The sequence below is a fragment of the Tamandua tetradactyla genome, chromosome 7, assembly GCF_023851605.1.
Source record: "Tamandua tetradactyla isolate mTamTet1 chromosome 7, mTamTet1.pri, whole genome shotgun sequence".
Lineage (NCBI taxonomy): Eukaryota > Metazoa > Chordata > Mammalia > Pilosa > Myrmecophagidae > Tamandua > Tamandua tetradactyla.
In genome coordinates this window covers 115,627,218-115,645,482 of record NC_135333.1, presented here as the reverse complement: position 1 = coordinate 115,645,482, position 18,265 = coordinate 115,627,218, and positions in this window count along the sequence as shown.

Sequence of the window (18,265 nt, the reverse complement as noted above, 5' to 3'; positions counted from 1 at the left end):
CCTGTGACCTCAAGAGGAGTTTTAACTTTTTAATCACCTTAGAGTCTTGATCTTTTCCAAGATTGGTCACTTTTTAGATTAGGGGATTTGTTACACTGATGGTGAATTTGGTTTCTTTCTTTGGTTCATAGAACATGTTGATGATCAGCTGGCCTTTGCCTTGAGATGTTGGGATGGAAAGGATGTTGCCCATCTTTTTAAAAAGCCGGTAGCACCTGCCTCCGTTCTGAGGCTTTCCCAATCTCATTCAGCCCTACCCAGGAGAATATAGGTGTCCTGGTGTGGTCTTCTGGGCCACCCTCTGTTGTTCATCCTCACTCATTTTCCCAGAATAATTCCATCCTGGAATTTTGGAAAATTTATGGTGAAATTTATTGAGACACTCTGTTAGCCCCAGGGTTTTTGACCATATTTTGTAGCATTAGCAATCCCTGATTCTGCTTCTGCAAGGTGGTGTCAGTGTGCCATAAAGTGACAAGATTGTTAACTGTGGACATTTTTAGCTATAGTATGTGAGGATGATGGGGTAGGGGTAGAATACACTTGTCTTTATTATTATCACATATGGAATATATGTATTATTTCCTTCTATTCTTCATATTTGGACTTTGTATTTATGTAGGTGTGAGTTGACTGCCTGGTGTTTGCTTGTGCCAAGGTGCTAGGCACCCTCCAACCCTCCTTATTTTTGTGGCCTCCCAAAGCATTTCTGTTACCAAAGAGGCTTCAAACCTTACCCTCACTCTTCAGCGGACCTAAGTTTCCCCTCTGTGCCATTGTTTTTAGTGGGGAATTCTTGGAGGGGAGCCACTGGCCACAATATCAATTTTAAATATTCATATCATTTATAATCTTAAGTTTTCCTGCTTTGTTGACTCTTGGATTTGCTACCATAAGTCCCCAAAGTATTAATGCTCTTCCCTTTTTCTTCCTTCTCTCCTAATTGTATCTTATTTTTTTAAATGCATTTCCATGGAAGACTTATCACCTCAGAAAGTAACAGGCCCTGGTATTTGCATATTGACATATTGCATATTCTCTCCCTACTCAGCAAATTATTTACCTTTTGGTTTCCTCTTACTTTGCCATTATTATATTGAGAAATTATTTTTCTGACCAAATCCTTGTACCTTTGTCCTCCAAGCAATGCCATACTTCTTACTCTTGTGGTTGAAGCGGGTGCTGGGGAATCAGAACTAAAAGTAAGGAAAAAGCAGGGTTTTGAGCATCCTTGTCCCAGCCCAAAAGCTGAGGAAATAAGAAGAAATGCTTGAAATAGCCTTAACTCTAGAGTTCATCGGCCACATAGGCTGTATTTGTTGTTGCTTTTGATTTCTAAAACATAGCTGTCTGGCCAGGAGTATTCAACCATTTCTAGATTATTCAGAATAATGAAAGGGAATGGATGGATTGCTCCAGTCCTCAGATGAGCCAAATAATATGCAAATCATATATCCATTCATTGCATTTGTTAACATTGCTTCCCTGCTCAGCTGCTGATTGAATTCTGTGTGCTTGTATAAATTATGTCAAAAATTACACTGCACAGTCGAGAAGACAGCTGTTGCTGCAGTGACGTGACAGACTGGAACAATGAAGCTTTTGGTTTAAGTCATCCAGGAAAATCCTTCTGAATGGTAATGTAATTGGGTAAGAATTCATAACCCATACCTCAAGTGGGTGGAAGTTTTATCTCCATCTTCCTTTGCTCTCTCCCTGAAGGAATTAGAAACCTAAATCAAAGGCTGGGTAATTGACAGTTGCTACTGCTTAATCTGGTGGGCATCTCAAAGAAAGAAAGGATGGTGAGGGAACAGATTTGTCATACAAGTAACCAAGGATATCGGTTAGGATAGACAAGAATAGGACAAAAGCAGGTCAGAGCCCCTGAGGATGTGATTGGGTTTCATTTTGCTGCTAAAGAAAATGGCAGTCTATCCATGTAGCCAGTGTGTACTTCCTAGTAGCAGTGGGCGTGTAAACTGCAGTGACCATATTTTTAAAATAAAAAATCTTATCATGTGCTTAAAGAACACAACAATATCTCATAATGATAAGGTCCTACAAAATCTGGGGCATATGACTGCCATAATTATAGGTAATATTTTAGACATATTCATCAAAATCTGATTTTCTTTTTTAACAATAATCCACTATCATCTGTTACACATTACCCCTTTAATACTCTTCATTCCATTCATCTTTTTCCTGTCCTTAGTTTATTGAATCATGGTTCTGCACTGAGTGTCACCAAAACAACTTTTGTTCTTTCTCTGCCTATCCCCAACTGATTCTGTAGGAACGTAGGAAGCCAGAGGCCAATACTGATTTCAGCCCTCAGCTCAAAGGAAACCAGATCCCTGCCTATGCCTCTGATATTTGTCAGTACTAAATGATTGTCCTGGCCCTTGGAGAATCCCAACCTCAAACAAACCTGTTTTTATGTAGCTTTCTCCTCAGAAGAGTTTGTAGCCATGGCTAAGCATTCTTTTTCCTTTTTTCTTTTGACTGAGCCCTCTTAAATGCCTAGGTCTCAGGTCCTCAGAGTTTATTTGTCCAATGTTTAGTCCTCTTTCACAACGTCTTTCTAATACTTAAAACTTCTAATCAATGATTTCCCTTTCCACAGAATGTAGCAGGACTTTTCCAAGCAGTCTACCAAGGTCATTTTGATCCCGAAGCTAGGCAGATGGCCCTCCTCTTCAGATCAGCTGTTGGGAAAGTCAGCCAGGGTGGAGCGCCCATTTAAACCTGAAGGGAGCCATATTGTTTTTTCTCCTTCAATCAGCAGTCCAGTTTTTGTCGGCCCAAGGGAGCATTTGGCTGTGTGGTGCTCCTTTATATTAACAGTCTAGACGGTCCTCGGCTGTCCCCTAGTTATACCTACTTAACTGCTTTTTGTTGTTGATAAAGTGTTGGTGCTGTTCCCATAGCTTGAGCAGTTAGGTTATTCTTACCTTTTCATTCCTTTTGTTATAATTACCCTACAGGCCATTTTCCTTACATTCAAGCCAAATCGTTAGGCCTTGGGGAGTTTTGGGGGATTTTTGTCCTATGATTTTTTTTGGACCTTTGATTGGCCCAGCTCACCTAAGGCACAGTAAAGGTCAGAGAGATCCCATGTTTGGACTGAGGAGTGATTGTCTTTGCCCTTTTGGTTAGAATTTGAGGATCCAAAACACTACAATGACATGTGAATCCCAGGAAGGGTTATGATGGTGATTAGATTAGATTTGAAATATGGAAATTGTTTCTTACAGATCAGGTCAAAGGAAAGGCACATTTGCATCTGTGACCCTTTTGATTTAGATTTTTAGAGCAAAAATCTAATGTTGAGGTGTCTGCTGTTGTAATCCGATTCACCAGGCATATCTGTGGCAAGGCAGAGACAGTATTCTAGTTTCATGCTAGCCTCACCTACTAATCATAAAAATCGTGTTTTCAAAAATAGAGGTGTTACCAGCCTTACTCTAAGAGCATATGCTCCAAATTGGGTACCCTTCTCCCCCTGCCCAAGTAATGGTGATAGATTTGAACTTGAGCAGTCCATATTCCATCCACATTAGTGTATACCAACATTTTATTCAACAAACATTTTGGCCTGGGGATTCAGAGTTCCAAAAGACGTAATCCCTATCCTCAAAAAACTTTTGTCCTGCTGTGTGTATTAACTGACCATTAAATAGTTTAGTGTAAAAAGTGTCATGAACAGGGGTGCACATTTCTAATTTGGGATCAGAGCCAATTGGCTTGAGATAGTTGGTACAGTTTTGTGACCCTGGAGGAGGAAAGTAACATTAGTTGGTTTATACATGGGAAAGACATATACCTTGGATGAAATGAGCTAACTGGTCATAGACTGTAACAGGTTTGTTTTATTACAGAAAATAAATATAGCTGAGGGTTACTTAGGAATGTTCTTATTACTGAGAGAAACATTGACAGGTTTAGGGGGGAATTGAGAACCCCTGAGTCTGTCTCTCTTTTAGGCTCTTTGCCAAAGTATTTAAAGGTGTAGTTAATCCTTGCTTCTGGTAACAGGTCAGAATTGAAATCTTTCTTAAGGTCAGAATTTTTTATGGGGCTAGGCCCCACTCTAGACTTCCCTAGACCTATTGAGTTTTCCACATAACTGCCACAAGTCTCCACTTGGAAATCACTATCTTGCAGTGCTGAATTTACACTGCCCAGAATAGATGTTATTCTGTTTTAGCAGATAGGCTCAAAGCCTTCTTTTTAGCAAACCTCTTGTCTTGTATTAACTATGTTGCGGATCTAAGTTATATGTTACATTATTGTGGGTTCTTTAACAACTTTTGTTCCTCTCAGACATTTTATCAGAATTGGTGACAACTTTTTCAATTTCTCATCCCTCTTGGAAGGATTAACAGGAGGCTGGCTTTAAGACCAGGAACAAGAAAAAGTATCTCTGCCTGAGTAATTAAGAGGTTACTAACTTTGGAAGTTAGATTCCCTGGAAAGTTGAAAGTGTGAAGTTTCTTTGGATCAGTTCATAAAAACAGTTCTAGTTTATTTTTTGCCTGTGCTGAACTTCTTGAATTTTAATCTACCTCATCTTGTCTTTTTAGAGTTACTTTAACTTCTTGTCATTGCCACTTTAATATCATGCTTGATGTTGGTTATTTTCTAAGATGGAATTTTTCCTTTTCAGTGACAGCATGTTTTCTTGCCTTTTCATCCTGATGCTCATTTCACCTAATGTCATCTCATTGCTCCTCTTTCAAAGAAATATTTTTAAATTTAAATCTTGATTTGTGGGAAGAAAATGATCATCCAACGCTTCTTGTCTGTGAAGTCAGTAAGAAAAGGAGTTAAAATAAGGTGGTGGGGGAGGTGATGGTGATCATCGAAGGAACCTGCACTGGAGGCAGCCGACAAGGAAAGAGCCATTAATTAAGACAATTTCAAAGTCAACTGATTGTGATCATTAATGTCACAATAGATCAAAACCTAATTATCACAGCCTAAGTAAGAACCATCAGTATTAATCAGAAAATCTAATAGGAAACTATTATCAAGGAATTAGGCCAAATTGAATGCAATGAACTTTTTATCATGTCATTCTCTTTTTTGTGTGTGTGATGTCCCCTGGCATTGGCAGGTGTGACCCTAAGAATTGATCTAGGCCCAGTCTTGAACTTTCTTACCACTTAAGCTTATCCTGTGTGATCAGTAGTCAGCGAAAGAAAGTTTATGTACAGGCCTTGGAATGATTAGTCCTTCTTGAAAATGCAATGAATATCCCTGGTGATCATTATATTGTGTGTGTTGATAAATTGTTCTTTGAGCTTCCATTGTATGTATGCTGCATGGCTACTGTTAAGGAGTAGGGAAGAGAGGAGAGGCTTCTTGCCTAGAGATTTTTGAGAAGACCTGAAAATTTTAATCGTTATCCCATCACTCATGAATCTTAAATCAGTGCTTTGCAGTTTCCGGTAGGTAGCCCTAGGGTTTGATTCTAAACCAGGCCTGGCTGTGGATTTAGTTCCCACCCTCCCCTCTTGTTTTAGGATAAGGGATGTAATTATTTCCACCAGAATCCAGAGTAAATCCAGAGTAAAAAGAAAAGGTATCAGCTGTGGTTTTTTTTTTTTTTTGCCTTTTGTCAAAGAGACTGCCTCTGGCAGGAGGAAACCATATTAAAAGTAGTGCTCATCCTCTCTCCCTGAGTAGAAAAATGGGTCACCATTTACACCCTTAAGTCTTGAGCTGTATTTGAAGATGCTGCAATGCTCGAAGTTGAGCTAAGTTAGAAAGGGAAGAGATGCTACCCTCTGGATATTGTGGGGAGGGATGAGAAGCAGCAGGACAGTGTTGGGTGATGCTAGGATTTTTAAGCTACTAGCTTATCCTGCAGAGAATGTCACTGCTTCCTCTGCTACCACCACCACTGTTGCTGGCCTTTCCTCACCAGCCGTGCAACTGAAAACACTGACAAGGCCACCACTGGGGAAATGGTTCTTAATTCTTCCCACTTGAGTATAATCTTGCTTCAATATGGATTATAGGGATTTGGGTTACTCAATACAGAATTTTGAGAAATCATTGTGACTTAGTCCTTCACCTGTTGGAATAAATTTTCTCTTTTGAAAGAGTATGGTATATGAAACTTTGAATTAATAGGAGACAGAATTAGGAGTAAGGATAAAGTGAACTTTTCTTTACAAAATAATTCACATCAGGGTTCTTGTGCGTACATTTAATGTTCAAAATGTAATTTTATTTTTAAAACATCCATTAACGCATGACTTTCAGAAGCAGTTTGTTTCTCTAAGCCTCCTTGCTTTATACTAAATAAAAAGGCCTTCAGTTAATACTTAGGAGTTGAGTTCATCTAAGCTCACAGGGTGAGGTGTACATCCCAACTTAATTCTTTTTTCCCCCAGCTGCACCCTGAGAAATAAATGCTCTAGGAAATGGAACAAAAATTGAGTGGTTGCTGACCATATCTGCCTACCTCCTCACCTGACTGACTCATAATGGCTGACCTTGGGCAAGTCACTCCTTTCAATGCCTCGGTTCCCCATCTGTCAAATGGGGATAATAATACTGACCTACCTCACAGGGGTGTTGTGAGGCATTGTAAATCAAAGTCAATAAAATACCTTAGGGTCCTCAATTGAGGATGCCTTGAGCTGAAGTCTAAGCCTGACACAGGCTTTAGTCCTCAATGAGCTGTCTCCAAGGTTGGAACTACTTAGTGACTTCAGCAAATCCTCTGCCCCCCACTCCCACCCCTCATTAAAGCTGCTAGTTCAGATGTTGACAGTGTTTTCCTGAATGTTAGACCACACTTAGGAAGTTATGGAGGAAGGCACTTAGTATTTTCAGTGTCTTGCAGCCACAGAGAGAGGCTGTTTCAGACCTAAGAGCATTGGATTAGGGAATTGTGAGGCAGAGGTGCTACTGCTTATTACTCTTCTGCAGGTTGGGAATTAGGGTTCCATTCTCCCTGGGCTTGAAGCAGACTTAGTCTGTCCCAGGAGCAAAGCAGCCCCAGTGGTTTTGGTTTTCTTCATTTTTTGCCACTCCCCGGACAGATCCCAGGACAGCTGGGTCACTGCACCCTTTTAGCGGTACCCGAGCCTCCATTTCCTCATTGGAACCAGCTGGTTCAAAAAACATGACCTCCATCTCCCAACATATAAGAGCCATATTGAAAAAAAAATTGTTTCCAAGAATATGCGTAACACTCAAGATTGGGCATTGATGCTCCATGAAACTTCATCCATTTCACTGTATTCAGCATCTGTCATCTCTTAGTGTCCAAAGTCTAAACCTGACATTGACTTTTTCTCCCTCTTGTTTGGGAATACTTTGGACATTGTATCTGTTTGCCCAGGTGTGGGCTCAAGAGCATTACTCTTTCCATCTCAGTTGAGGGGCTAAGCCCGCTCCCCTTCCTAACAGGGCTCTTTTTCCTTTCCTTCTTCTTGACCATAGATTTGTAACCCATGAAAAGCACAAGGTTTCAGTCCCTTGTTGCTGTCATATTTGGTTCTCTTTATGTTTTCTGGACTCTGCTTCCGTTGTTCCCAATGCTGACCATACCAGACGGTTCTGTAGAGTCCTGGAGGATGCGGAGGACACAGTCTGACATCTTACAAAGTAGCCAGGAGTTGACTTGCCCATGGCCCGCTGGCCTCCCCACCACTTCCCACAGGATGCTAAGACGTCTGTAAGGCTGGGTTTCTTTCCGCACCCTGTACCATCCTAAGTAGCAAAATAAACCACGCTTTGTAGTCAGATTTTAAATGGAAAATGGGCAATTGAATTCTCTGGATAGTTTGGTTTCTGGGGGAGTTTAGGTTGTGTTTTATTGGTTTTATTTCAACCAAATATGTCTGCTTTTGGTTTTGTTAAAGGATAAGTAATATATATATATTACTTAAAGGATAAGTAATGTATATATATATATGTTCACTTTTTAAATGTTAATGTTTAAAAGTAGGCATTTATGTGTTTCCACAACTGACATCCAATGCAGACCTCGTGCTCTCCTCTCTTCCACCCTCCTTTCCCTCTTTTCATATTCTTGTATTAGTTCTAATAAACGGTTGCTTTTCAAATATGGATCCTGAGTGGTGGTTTAACATCTGGGTCTTACACCCCTTCTTTATTTCTGGTCCTGGAATGTCAGCAGGTAGTTACTCATCCCAGTTTCTGCAAGAACAGAGGGAGAGTAGAGCCTTTTTTATAAAGACCATTGGCCTCTGACTTTCAGCCAATAGCCACAGGGTGGCGTAATAAACCTCAGGATTAAGAGAATGGGTACCCTGTAGAGCAGGAAAACCAGAACGTGTGCCTTTCTGGTTTTCATGCCCTTTGCTCCCAACAGTTCTGAGAAATGTTTAGCTTTCAGGGGCCCTTAGGAGAGTTAGCTCATGGTCATTAGAATCTGTGGACAACCACATCAACAAACACAATCTATATCAGGTTTGAAAATCCCAGTGTATGTGAATATGTAAATAACTTATTTTAGTATCTGATGTTTTTGAGGCAAATTAGAAAAACCGTCTTCACTGAGAACCTAATACTTGTGGGATAAGAACCAGGAATGTGGTAGTGAGCAGTTGGAAGCTGGTAAAGAAAGATTATGTGAATTTATTGGGGGGTAGTATAATCCTGGCGCAGTCCTGGATATAATGAAGGTGGGCAGAAACTCACAGAAGAGTGAGCAATGAGGAAGATGGAAGGGTCCTAGAACCCACACATCCTTTCATTGAGATGTAACAACTCTAAAGGCTGAGCCCTCATGTTTCCACCATTTCTTTCCTGCAGTTCTCCCCTCCTGTTTTTACTTCTTGCTGCTGAGTTATAGGGTCTCACCAGTCTAATCTTGTAAAGTCTTATGAAGACATCTGTAGGTTGGCTGGTTTAATGGTCCATGACCCCATAAACATGGGACAGGAAAGCCATTTGGTCCACTTCAGAGCCAGACCCTTCTGGATATTATTTATTTTCTACCTCTGAAGCATGGAACTGCTTGCCCCTTCCCTTTCAATCTCTTTGTAGTTCTCCCAGCGTCTTGCCACTTTGTCTCTGCTTTAGGCCCATCAGAAAGCACAGCTTGGGGGGTTTCCAAACCCCACTCCCATCCCTAAACAACTGCAACTTGGTTTCTGTTTCATTCTGAGCTCATCGCTGCTCATAACCCCACTCTGAGGAATTTTGCCTCGCAGTCTGCTGGAGAAGTCTAGAGCTGGGCAGTGTTCCCTCATTTGTCTTCACTAGAAGGCTTCAGAGCAGTGAAATCCATGTGGTATTGACAGCCTAGGGAAAATAGAGGACCACTGTGCGAGAGTCTGCTTAGGAGGGTGGCTGAGCGCGCTCTCTACATTGCCCGTTAAGTCAGCAGCCCGCAAGCAGCCTCTGCCCTTTGGAAGGGAGCGTGAGCTGGGGCTGATAGCCCCAGTGCCATGAGCTGCTAAAACAGGAACTTGTGCTTGTTGCTTGTTCAGAGAGGAGCTCATAACAGCCTGCGGCCAAGCCTTGAGCATGATCTGGGGCCCAAGCCTTGAGCATGATCTGGGGCCGGGTGGGGTGGGGTGGGGTGGGGGGCGACAATTGGTGTGTGCATGCATGTCACACTGGCACAGTGGGCCTCTTATTCAGGCACACTCGAGTGTGAGAAAACCCCATGAACTCCCCTGCTTAAAATCATGGACAAGCTGAAGCAGATGCTGAGTCTCATTCTCAGTTCCTGGTCCTTTTTTTCCCTCCGCGTTGCTCCCTCCTCCCTACTACTCTCCTGCTTTCCCCACCCCCTCTGCAGCTGTAACATCTTGCTTTCCAGGTGCAGGCTCCCTCCTCTCAGCTTCTGTCTTTATTTGTGTGGATTTTTTTCTTTTATTATTACTTTTCCCCCTTGTCTACTATATTATGTATGTTTTTCTCTGTCTTTTTTTCATTCTCACTTCTGGTCTCTCCATCCCATGATCTCGCTACCCCCTTTAAATTCCCTAAGCAGCCTCGGTTTGGACATTTAATTTCAACCTCATCAAATTATTACCTTTCTTGCAACAATCTGGGACTCTTTACAAGCTCTTTTTGCCCCATGCTACCTCTGGAAACAGGTGTATCTGTCTGTTCATAATGTGACCCCCAGCCCTACAAGACTGAGAGAGGTGATGCATTCTCAATAGCCTCATGCTCCTCAGCAAAGCCTTGTTTGGTCATTTGGTTATGAGTTGGGGGGGGGGGGTCGCTGATAAATTTGGGGACTGCTGAGATGAAAAAAATTGGGGCTTATTATTTCTTTCTTTCCTTTCCTCTCCCTGCTGCTGATGTCTTCTGAGGAAAGAAGCTGGTAGGGAGCTCAGATATTGGCCACAGCTGCTACAGCTTGTGAAATTCTGCTTCTACATCTGCAGCAAGGAGGGGAGGTGGAATCGGCAGGTGTATTGGGGCCCTTGACTGGAAGGGTGGGCCATTTCTTTCTGCTATTTGCAATACCATTTAGTGCTGCAATACCATACAGCACTTCCTTACACAGCCAGTTTCTCCTTGCTTCCTGAGCCTCCCAACGCGCAAACGCACAATAATCCTCTGCTTCTTTGTCTCAGCTATTCCTGGCAGAAGCCAGGAGAGTCTAGCTCCTAGGAACCTGGGCCTGTCTGTGCTCCTTTGTTGTCTGCCACGTACCCTCTTGCTTTAGTTCTTACCTCAGCATTGCAGTCATGTCTGCACATGCAGCTGGGAGGTGAAGGGGATGGAGCTGCCATAAAGCCCCCAGGAGAGAGCAAGGCTGGAGTGCTCTAGGGAGCAGGCATATTTCGCCTTGCTTCTAGAACAGGACACAGGCTCACTCCATGTTTTCTCTGCCCTTCCCTTCTATGCCCTTCTCCCTCTCCCTGACCTTTTCTCTTGCTAATTGTCATTTCTTGGTTACTGTCTTACCCTTTTAACCTCTGCCTGTTTTTCATATTTTTAGGAGCAAACAGCTATTTTGAGGGATTGGGGGAGGGGTTAAGAGGGAAAGGAAAGTATTATTTTTCTTCTTCCCCTTTAGAGATCTGGGGAACGTGAAAATTGTCTCTTCCTGGGAACTGAAGAATCTCTCCATCCTCAGCCCTCCTGATTCTCTCAGCAATGATGTCTAAAAACGGATTTTTAACCTTGAAGAACAGTTTTAATTCTTATTGGGTTATTTGTATTTATGTGTATGAGAGAGACCCTTGCCAACCCCATGATAACAAAATCAGTTTTCTGTCTGGTATATTTCTCTTAAAAAAAGTTACGAGGTCACTTGAGAATTTCATAATCCTCCTTGAAATGGTTGGAGCTATTTGGGGAGTTGCAACTAGACTGGAAATCACTGATATTTAATATCCAGTTAAACCATTTGGCTCCTTATTTCTATAGAAATTTTTGCTTCCTTTCAAAAATTCTTACTGGAATAAGAATTTCTGTCGTTGGGGGTCTCCTGTTTCCCCATTCATCAGTGAGGAATTGTGGAGCAGATAAAAGTCATTTTCCTCATTCCCTCCGATGGCTCAGCACTCCTGTAGAGGGAGGCCAGGAACAGCGCCTAAACATGGAGAGTGGTTTGCTCATCTGTACCCTTTCCTTCTCCCCATGCTTCTTGCACTCAAAGCAAAGAAAGGTCTTGTACCAAGTTGCAAGCTTGGATAGAGGAGGTAGGAGAGAGAAGGGGAGAGAGGCACAAGGTCATTCTGTGAAAAGCAGAAGGAATGAAATAAGGAAGGGTAGAGAAGAGACACTTGGAAAAACAGATGACGTGCGGAGGACATGTGTACTAAAACAGATGTGAGGAATGTAGAAGCTTAGAGGAGGGCCAGAAGAGGTCCTCCGAGGCTATGCATCCTTCTGTCTCCAGGCTGAATGTCTTCTTCACCCAGACAAACAAAGATGGCTGGAACATCACTTCCGAAGATCTCTGGGCATTGAATCAACTTAGCATTCACTCTCGTGTTTTCTGAGTTAGAATCGTCTTTGCACTGGACTGGATGAGTGTCCTAAAATCTAAAATATTTTTATTGCTGCAGGAGGCCATTCTGCATCCTGAATGACTTCCATTCCACCCTTGTATGGGGGGGATGCAGGATCTGGAATCCCAGTGTTTTCTTCCTTCAATCCCCAGTCCTACTTCAAGTGATACCAGGAAAGGGAAGAGAGGGAAGTGTGTATAGGGAGGGAGGTTGGGGGGTGGGCAGTACAGGTGTCTCATTGCCACAGATAGGGGTATCCCACTCCACATTAGAGATGTATCAGAACTGAATAGCTGTCTCCAAAAAAGATGGGGCAAACACCCCCTCTAAAGAAATGTCAGGTCTGTGTGTGTATGAGGGTTGGAGAGATGTATCAATTTGAATAACTGTCCAACATTGGTGCTCATTTGAATATATTAAACTCCACTGAGCCCAAGTTGAGTCTCTCTAATTGAGGGGAAGCAATGGCCAGGTAATTCAAAGCAGAAGACAATCCCCAAATCATTTATGAATATGATTGAAAGGTGCTTTGGATTCCTCCCCGCACCCCTATCCTCTGTAGTTTTTACCATTAAATGGATGAGTTTTCATTCCCTGAGCACATGCAAGTGGGAGGTGGAAGACAGGGAGGATGCTGAGCAAGCAGACCCAGGGTCAGATACATTTGCTGTGCATAATCCACCACGATGTTATTTGAACACTGATACTTTTCAAAACTGGAGCCAACTGGACCACTGGATGTAGTTAGTGGCACCTGGGAATGGCTTTAAAAGGTGTTTGGTGGTCTTCCCTGGCCTAAGAGGAAGAAAGCAGTGGGTACAAACCAAAAGCTCTTCTTCAGTCTGTACCAGGACAGCCGTACAGATCAGAAGCAGAAAATGGGAGCAATGTGTCTTTTCAGGCAGAAAGGCAGGGAGGCCAGAAAGTGGCAGTGGCAGCATGCTATGGGAAGGTCAGACAGCATGCTGCAAGGCCAAGGCACAAAGAGAGTAGTGGCAGGATACAGTGTGGTTTGAGAGAGATTAAGAAGCAACATAAACTCACAACTGATCTGGGACCTGAATTTTCCAATGCACTAGCCAGCACAGCTTGGGATACTGGGGAAAAAACTTCAATAAGAATTCAGGTCTGTTTTTGTCATTTACAGACTATGTGATATTGGATAAGTTAATTTCCCTCTTTGGGCATTAGTTTCCTCCAGGGAATTAGCTCACATATCAGTAATGATTTCATTTTTTCACAAAATATTCTATCTTTTTAAAATTATAATCATAGCAAGAAGTTGACAAAAGGAAAAACCCATAATCCTATCACCTTAATATGATATTTATTTTTATGTTTGTGTGCTTGACCAGATTTTGTCCATATAAACCAAATTCCTATTTTTTAAAAAAATATTGTGGTAACATTTATAACTTGAAATATCTCATTTTAACATTTTAAAATGTACAATTCAGTGGTATTGCTTTCAAACTGTTGTGCTACCGTCATCCCCATCTATTACCAAAACGTTTTCATCCTCCCAAACTCTGTACCATTAAGCAATGATTCCCCCTTCCCCTGGCCTCTGGCCCCTCATAAGCTCTAATCTACTTTATGATCCTATTTATTTGCTTATTCTGGGAATTCCATATAAGTGGAAGCATACAACATTTGTCCTTTTGCATCTGGCTTATTTCACTCAGTATAATGTTTTCAAGATTCATCCATGTTGTGCATGTATTAGTAATTTATTCCTTTTACAGCTGGATAATATCCCATTGTATGTATACATCATGTTTTGTTTATTCAATTCATCTAATTCCTACATTTACATAAATAGTATATGTACTTTTTTTTTTAACTCAACATCATAAACAGTTTGTAGCATTGTGTATTCTTAACTATTGTTTAAAATTATGACTGATGTACTAAGTATGGGATTCTGTTAGGATCTGTAGTCCGAAGGCCTCCTTCTTCCTCTTTGGGTACTTCATCTCAGCTTCTTCCCTTTGAAATAGTGGTGGTTCCAGTGTTCCATTCTCAGCTCTGGTACTCATCCTACTTTGTTTCCTCCTTCTGAGATAGCTCATCCACTCATAATTTCAACCACTGCTTACGGTCTGATGATCTCCAAACCTGTTTCCCTGGGCCTCAACTGTTTCTCTGTTCCCTCTGTTTCCACTTGTCTTCTGTTGTCTCCTCCTGAGTATCCTGGAGACTCCTCAAATGTAATCCCTTCACAGTCTGACCCAGTCTTCCTTTTGCTGCATCCTTTCCTGCTTCCTTTCTCCTTGCATACCTCTCAGCATTTCACAGAGCTACGCTCCAGGCTCCAACATGTTGGTCCCTCAGATTATAATCACCCTCCACCTATCCACCACGCATATTTTCAGTAGTTCCTTCCTCCCTGATTCCCTCATGTATTCCTCCAACTAGAATTATTCACTTCCTCTGCTGTACTTTCTAGAGCTCATGTACCTCAGCTGTATCAACACATAAATTGAGTTCTTGTGGACAGAGTCCATTCCTAGTTCTGGATCCCCAATTCCTACTCAGTATGGAGTACATGACAGGTTCTTAATAAAGTTTGTGCAATGAGTGCATGGTCACCATTATGATTCCCACTTGCTTCATTTTCTATCCTTATTGCCACTGGGCAGCACCCAGACTATCACTATTATTAACTCGATCATAGTCACCCTCCTTTCATTGCCACCATTTCTTTTTCATTTTTACCGATAAAACCAAACAATATACAAACATGAACATTCTTAACATATGAACATTCCATATTTTTTGTGCAATCAATGGCTCACAGTATCATCACATAGTTGTATATTCATCACCATGATCATTTCTTAGAACATTTGCATCATTCCAGAAAAAGAAATAAAAAGAAAAATGAAGAAACTCATACATACCATACCCTTACTCCTCCCTCTCATTGACCACTGGTATTTCCCTCTCCCCAATTTATTTTAACATTTGTTCCTCCTATTATTTATTTTTAATCCATATTTTTTACTCATTTGTCCATACCATAGATAAAAGGAGCATCAGACACAAGGTTTTCACAATCGCACAGTCACATTGCGAAAGCTGTATCATACAGTCATCTTCAAGAAACATGGCTACTGGAACACAGCTCTACAGTTTCAGGCACCTCCCTCTAACCAATCTAATACACCTTAAACTAAAAAGGGATATCTATATAATGTGTAAGAATAACCTCCAGGATAACCTCTCGATTCTGTTTGAACTCTCTCAGCCACTGACAGTTTATTTTGTCTCATTTCTCTCTACCCCCTTTTGATCAAGAAGGTTTTCTCAATCCCTTGATGCTGAGTCCCAGCTCATTCTAGGATTTCTGTCCCACATTGCCAGGGAGGTTTATACCTCTGGGAGTCATGTCCCACGTAGAGAGGGGGAGGACAGTGAGTTTGTTTGCATGTTGGATGAGAGAGAGAAGCCACATCTGAACAACAAAAGAGGTTTAAGTAGGCTTAGTCTTTCCTTCGCATGGATGTTGTGTATAAACCAACCCCAAGATTGAGGGCTTGGCCTATTGATTTGTTTGTCCTCACTGCTTGCAAGAATATCAGGCCTTCTCCAAATGGGGAAGTTGAATTTTCCCCCCTTCTCGCCATTCCCCCAAGAGGACTTTCATTACCACCATTATTAACTTCCTTCCCTACACCATCTCATCGATGACAACAACAACAACAAAAACCTTATTAAATATCTGTGCCCGTGGGACAGTGTGCAGATAGCTTTATAGATGCAGTTAGATGTTACCCCTGCCTTCTAGACCTCATAGTCTAAGACAAAATTGGTGCTGGAAGATGACCATTACAGACTTTGCAGTGAAGAAGAGTATGAAAATAATATTAAAAGATGATATGATGTGGCAGGCGATTGGATTTGTCTCCATTGTTGCCAAGTGTGGAACTCACCTACAGCAACAACAGTTTGCCAGAGCTACTATCACAAATACTACATGATGGGTTGGCTTAAACCATGGGACTTTACAGATTCATGGTTTTATTGGCTCATGATTTTGAGGCTAGGAGAAGACCAAACTCTTGATATCTTCAAGGCCTGCTTTCTCCCTGAACTCCCTGAAGACTAGCAATCCTTGGAGTTACTTGGCTTTCCTGCCACATGGTGATGTCCTTTCTTTTTTCTTTTGGGTTCCTTCTAATTTTCTGCTTCTGGATCCTTTCTAAGGCTTTCTCTTATAAGGCCTCTGGTACTCTGGATTACTGTTTGTCACATCATTTTCAAAAGGTCCTATTTACAGTGTGTTCACACCCACAGGGATGAGGAATAAGATTAAGAATTTATCTACATTGGAAAACATAATTCAACCAGCCACAATTTTCAAGACCTTCACTTGCCCAGTAATTTTCATCACCTCTTGGCCCCAGTCCTTATAGTCCTCCCTCCTACCTTCCTATTTTCTGCATAGGGCTGTCCTGGTCCTCTTACTCTCATTAGTGAAGTCGGTCACAACAGCGAGGTGGCGCTTGAAACCCCTTGAAGTGCCAGAAGGTGTTGTTTTCTAAATCTGAGACCTCCAAAAAGTGACACGTAAATCACTTGGATCCTCGTGGTATCTCAGGCCTTGAGGGAAACACAGAAGACAGAGAGAGATGTTGGAGAGGTGATGGAGAGCTGCTGCTGGTGGTAGTGGTTCTAGAGGAAAGCATTTGGAATGGACAGAGGATAGGATTTCAGACGGTGAGAAGGCTGTGAAGAAACCAAGCCCCAAAAGGAAGAGGAGAGAGGAAATGGAAGTAGAAAGGGTGAGTGCAGGAGAGTAAAAAAAAAAAGATGAGAAGGATGAGGTATTGTCGTGAGTGAGAAAAAAGGGACTACATGAAGGAGGGGCTAAGTTGTGTCAGGTCCCTCCTGGGCACTACCACAGTGAAAGAAAGTTGATGAGATCTCAGAAACTTCATCAAGCCATCCTGTCAGTTACAGTGGTGCCCCATCGTCTGGGATGTCATAATTCCTAACACTTGCACCCAGCCCCTATAAGATCATTGAGCTGTCATTTGTCTCACCCAAAAAAAAGGTGCCTGGAGGGGCTCCATAGGTGAGGATGGACGGGAGCCTTACATCAGCTCTCTCACTACTGGGCATACGCATCTTGCGTGAAGCTGGACCTAGACTGCATCTCTTGGTGGGGTGGGACTCAGTATGTGCATCCAAGGGTAAGTCAGTGTTAAGGACTATGGGCTTGTCATCAGTCCAAAGTGCTGGCCTGCACAGGACAGGGAGAAGCCTTGGAGAAGTCAGAGGGAACAATGTTTAAGAAGCAAGCATAGAGCTAGAGCCAAGTGAAGCCTACCATACAATGAATGCGTTTACATCTCATAACAACCCAGAGAGGAAACTGAGGCCCAGAAAGGACTATGACCAGCTCAAGGTGTCGCAATTGACCAGTGGCAGAACCAGGCCTGGAACACAGGTCTGTCTCCTGCAGAATTCCCCATCCTATTCTGTTCCAGAGGCTTTGACCGTGCCCCCTCCCAATCCTGGGACAACCACTTGAGGCAGCTGTTGGCCATAGTCAGGGGCCGGCTGGGTAATTTGGAGGCTAGGCACCTGTTGAAAATCAGCCAGGGCAGCACAAAGTCACAAGAATAAACAGGAGGCACTGTGGCCAAGGGGATCAAGATCTGCCTAGAAGAGAATGGTGGGAGTGTGTGTGTGTTGTGCAGACCTGGACTCAGTCCCAGAATAAGGAGGACTTATAGGTACAGAAGGGCCTGTCTACCATTAAGGGACCAGACCAGGTGGAAAAGGCAGTCCAGTTAGTCAGCCAGGGGAGATCTGGGGGGTTGTGCTGCCCCCTAGTAGCCATTGTGGGAACAGCAGGAAGGACCATCCTCAACCCCTAAGGAGGTATAATCCCATCCTGCCTCTTGACATTTTGCTATTGCAAAACAATACACTGGTGAAATATTAGTCCCTGGAAATCTCAGCCTCTTAAGTGTCTTGGCGTAGAGGCACTGTCATGTCACCTAACTGCAAACTCAAGGAATCCAACACTTTTTGACATGCTGTAAGCATTTCATTTATTATTGCATTCAATTATCATGATGCCACCAAGTAGTCAACATTATTCCTGCTTTACAGTTTAGGAAATAGCCTCAGAGGGAGGAAGTGACTTATCCAAGGTCATGCAGTGCCAGATTGTGAACCCAGGCTTCCTGATTCTGAGTCCAGTGCTCTTTTACTGCACCAGCTTTCCACTCATAACCTCCCTGTTTTCTCACCCCTTATAGTGTTGGGGGTGCTTGGAG